We start from the raw sequence: 5093 nt of genomic DNA, 5'->3' as shown, positions 1-5093 counted from the left end.
TGTGTGTGTGTGTGTGTGTGTGTGTGTGCATGCACACACATACAATATAGTAATAAAATGATAACAACAACAAAAATAATAAAAGCAAGCAAGCAAGCAAGCAAACAAAAACCTACCCTGTTTGCCTGGAGGTGGTGGCACACACCTTTGATCCCAGTTCTCAGAAGGCTGAGGCTAGTGAATTGAAGCCAGTCTTATTTTCATAGAGAGCTCTGAGCCAGTAAGCCCCTGTCACAACCAACCAACCAACCAACCAACCAACCAACCAACCAACCAACCAACCAACCAAACAAACAAACAAATAGGCAAATGAACAGCCTGCCCTCAAACCTGGCCTATGCCTATAGCCCCAGCACTGGGGAGAAGAAGATGGGCAAATGAGGATGGAACTCAAGGTCACCCTTAGCTGCTGGAGTCTCCCTGTGCCATCTCAAAGGATTCAGAGCCGACAGGGTGGATAGATGCGCAGATTATGTTGCCTGCTTCTCCGGGGTGAATGATAATGCGTGCTTCCTTTGCTGACAGAAGGAATGCAGGGAAAAAACAAGGCTTCAAGTTTTGAAGATTTGTTTTAATTGGACTGGACAGGTGGCTCATTGGTTAAGAGCACTGGCTGCTCTTCTAGAGGTCCTGGGTCCACATGGCAGCTCACGACTGTCCGTGACTCCAGTTCTAGGGGATCCGGTGTTCTCTTAAGCCCTCCGTGGACACATGGGCACATACATACATGCAGGAAAAATGCCCACACACATAAAATTAAAATAATTAAGATTTACTTTTTTAGCCAGGTGGTGGTGGCGGCGCACACCTTTAATCCCAGCACTCAGGAGGCAGAGACAGGTGGATCTCTGTGAGTTTTGAGGCCAGCCTGGTCTGCAGAGTGAGTTCCAGGACAGGCTCTAAAGCTACAGAGAAACCCTGTCTTGAAACCCCCGCCTCCCAAAAAAAAATCTTTTTCCATGTACATGTGTATGTCTATGGGAGTGTGTGCCATACGTATATGCATGGGTGCCCATGGAGACTGCTGCCAATCCCCCTTCTTTGTAATTAGTCTCCCTCTTACCCTCATGCCTCCTCCTTTCTTCCTTCATTCCCCCTTTTTTCCATAGAATAAAAACCCAACTAATTTTATTTTATATTTTGTGGAACTGGGGATAGAGTCCAGGAGTTTGCAACTGCTCTTATCCCTATCCCCAAAGTCTCTTTGTTTAGTCTTTCTTTCTTTTCCTTCCTTTTTTCCCCTCCTTCTTTTCTTTCTTTTTCCTTCTTTCTGGGCAGTGAGATGCTGAGAACTATTCAGGATAACAAAGTGGGCGAGAGCCACTGCACCAGGACAGCATCTATGTTCTCTCTCCAGACGAAAGACAGATTTGAATTTCCAACCAGGTTGAGCTTTCTTTCTCCGGCCACATCAAAGTAGGTCATGAATCTGCTCCCACAGATTTCCCTGTCAGAAAGGGAGCTGGCGCCCAGCCCAGCCCTTGATGGGAAGTTAATAGATTATTTCTCACCCAGAAGCCTTTGGACTGTGTGGACATGCAGGGGATGGGGAGTCAGATCACAATGTTAAGTGGCAGGGGAAAAATACCCTGTTTTGACAGCAATTTAACTTTCAGACAAACTCGCGGGTGTCCTCTCATGAATATGTATATGTTTAAAGACTGGTTACTTTGAAAAGCGATTACTGCACAGGGCACAGCTTTCTTTATGTGGCTTTCTGGTGGTGGTGGTGGTGTGGGGGGGATGGAAGCTGGGGCCTTGTGCACGCTAGGCAAGTGTTCTACAGCTGAGCTAGTCTCAGCCTCAAAGGTCATCTTTAGTGTTTCGGTTTTTAAATTAGTTGATTTTATTTATGTATATGTGTGTGTGCCTGCTTCTCTGTGATCTACATGTGATCACTTCAGAAGACATAAGATGGTGGCGGATCCCCCCGGGACTGGAGTTACAAGAGATTGTGAGCTACCCAACATAGGTGCTGGGAATTAAACCCAAGTCTTCTGCAAGAGGAGCAAGTGCTCTTTGGTTCTGGGCCATCTCTCCAGTCAGTCCCTAGTTTTTTGTTTTTTGTTTTTCCCCCAATATCTCAGAAAGGGCTCAAACCTAGTGTGTAGCTAAAGATGACCTTTGACTCCTGATCTTTCGGTTTCTACCTTCCCATCCTAGGATGACAGACACACACTGGAGTTTCTTCCGGGGACTGAACCCCAGACTTAACTGCATACTAGGCGATCCCTCTGCCAGTCGGGCTGCGGGCCCGACACAAATGTCAGCCCCACGGTCGTACTTCAGAGCTTTGTTCCCTGAGACAGGTACCCAGGCCCTACATCTGGAGTCGCCTAGTCTCTTAGCACTTCCGTCTTTGCCCTGCAGGACTGGCATTCTGGTTATGCTGCAGGACCCACAGAACCTTCCCCGCGTTTTGATGAATTCACTGGACTGCCATGGTCTCATGGAAATCCTCATTGTGCGCATCTGGCTAGTGTGGCTGCTGAGGAGCAACTCACAGCCTCACGGGCGCTGGACAAGAGCTCTACCACCGAGCCGCGGGCCTCCGTCTCAATTTTTCTCACTTCTAGGGAAGAGGAGCAGCCCCAGCAGGCAGAGGACTACCTGTCCAAGCCGTGGCGCTGCCCTGATTCCTATTCAGGAACACAACAGCGCTGATGTGGCCTGCTGTGAAACAGATTTTGATAGCAGGGTTCATGCTCCAAAGATTGCTGTGGGTCTGGCGGAAGCTAGCTGTGTTCTGCTGGAGCTTTTTATTATTGGGCTCTTTTCAGTTTCCAGAATCCACTTAGCTGCTCACAGCCACCTATAACTGCTGATCCCAGGGATCTGGTGCCCTCATCTGGCTGCAGTAGGCACTGCATGACCATGGTGCACTTATATGCCTGTCAGCAAAACTCATACATAATAATATAAAAATACATTTTTTTTTGGTTTTTTCGAGACAGAGTTTCTCTGTGGCTTTGGAGCCTTTCCTGGAACTAGCTCTGTAGACCAGGCTGGTCTCGAACTCACAGAGATCCGCCTGCCTCTGCCTCCCGAGTGCTGGGATTAAAGGCGTGCGCCACCACCGCCCCGCTAAAAATACATTTTAAAAATTACCTTTTAGCTGGGCGGTGGTGAAGCATGCTTTAAATCCCAGTGCTTGGGAGGCAGAGGCAGGTGGGTCTCTGTGAGTTCGAGGCCAGCCTGCTCTACAGAGCAAGTTCCTGGACAGGCACCGAAACTACTGTCTCAAAAGACCAAAGGGGAAAAAAAAATTACCTTTTAAATTATTTTTTGTTTATTATGTATTTGTGGTCATGTAGATGGAACCAAGGGATGCAGGAACACATTGAATGCACTTGGCAATTCATATCTTTCTTACTCCTAAAAAATGGCAGCATGAATATTTATTTATTTATTTTTAAACTTCATTTTTGAATCGCTGGAGTTTCACATCATGCAGCCCAATTCTGTTCACTTCCTGGCCCCCAGGATCTCCCCTCATCCCTGTTGCATCCACCCATGGAAGGAAACAAAAAAGCAAGCAAGCAAGCAAACAAACAAAAGCAACAACAACAACAAAATCCTAATAAATCAAAATAGAACAAAAACCACACAAGAAAAAAATCTCTGCTTCTCCTCTCCCGACTCTCCATCACCTCTTCATCTATGCTGATGGCACTGGGGGCTCCGGTGTGCCATATAGTGTACCCCTTTGTCCTATCATGCTTTCTCCCAGGCTAGGTTCATTCTCGCCTGTTGTGAGGGGTAAGGGCCCTCTCTTCTGAGTGCAGGGGGCAGCTCTCTTGCTATAGTGGCCAGCAAGAGGCAAGGCCAGCTTTCCCAGGGCAGGAAAGGGTGGGACTGACTCAGTATATCCCTCTGTTTTCATCTTGCACGATTTGAAGGCCTTCTGAGGTGACACTGGCCACAGACATCCTCAACACAGACCCCATTTGTGGTTGGACCATTATAGAAGGAAGTTTCTATTCCACCTGGTCCTTCAGCTATTCAGTCCCAAAGACACATACAGAGGCTTATATTAATTATAAACTGTTTGACCTATTACCTCAGGCTTATTATTAACTAGTTCTTACAACTTAAATTAACCCATAATTTTTATCTATGTTTAGCCATGTGGCTTGTTACCTTTTTTCAGTAAGGCATTCTCATCTTGCTTCCTCTGCATCTTGCTGGTGACTGTGTCTCTGCCTTTCCTCTTCCCAGAATTCTTCTAGTCTGGTTGCCCTGCCTATACTTCCTGCCTGGCTACTGGCTAATCAATCAACATGAGTGACAAATCTTTCCAGTGTTCAAGAGCATAATCCCACAGTAGACCACTGACGCAGACATGGCCCTTGGCAACAACTTAGGCCCAAATGACATCCTGGCTCTGGATGGAGGGAATGGCCGCTCAGGTGGCAATGGGTCTGGCAGCCACACCACCAAGACCTGAAGTTGTGGCCCCAACCTTGGGCCTCTATGTGACCATTAGTGGCAATGCAGGACCTGGACTTCAGGTGAGACCTCAAGCTGCAGTCAGACAATGGACCCCCAACAAGGTCCTTATCAGCAGCTGGGTCTGGATGTCTCCATTGTCCCCAGTGGTGGTTTGTCCCTGAGACACTAACTTGGACCTTGATCTTGGAGGTCTGTGCAGTCTTTGATGGACATTAGCACAGATCCTGGCTGCATTGAGGCCATGGACCTTGACATGGCCCTTAGCTGCAACTTGGGTCCAGACATTGCCATGTCATTGAGTAGCAGTGCAGGCCACTCAGACATGGATGTATCCGGTCCTCGGACACCAACCCATCTCAGGTGGCTGGTTTGACCCAGAGCTTCTTCATGGTGCTCGGTGGCAACCGGAGGGAGCCACATATGTCAATCTGGACCCTGGCCTCTACAAGGCCATGGACCCAGACGTGGCCCTAAGTCCAGATGACATCCTGGCCCCAGGTGGTAGCAGAGGCTACTCATATCTGTACAGCCCCTGCTGTGGCGTGGCCCACTGACTCCACCCAAGTCACAGGCTCCAGCTCAGATCCCAGGCTTCTATATGGACTCCAGTGGCAACCTGTGCAGCAGAGTTCAATGCAGAC

The sequence above is a fragment of the Microtus ochrogaster genome, chromosome 10 (assembly GCF_000317375.1).
Source record: "Microtus ochrogaster isolate Prairie Vole_2 chromosome 10, MicOch1.0, whole genome shotgun sequence".
Classification (NCBI taxonomy): Eukaryota; Metazoa; Chordata; class Mammalia; order Rodentia; family Cricetidae; genus Microtus; species Microtus ochrogaster.
The sequence above is the reverse complement of the archived record's forward strand: the minus strand, read 5'-3'. Positions refer to the sequence as shown.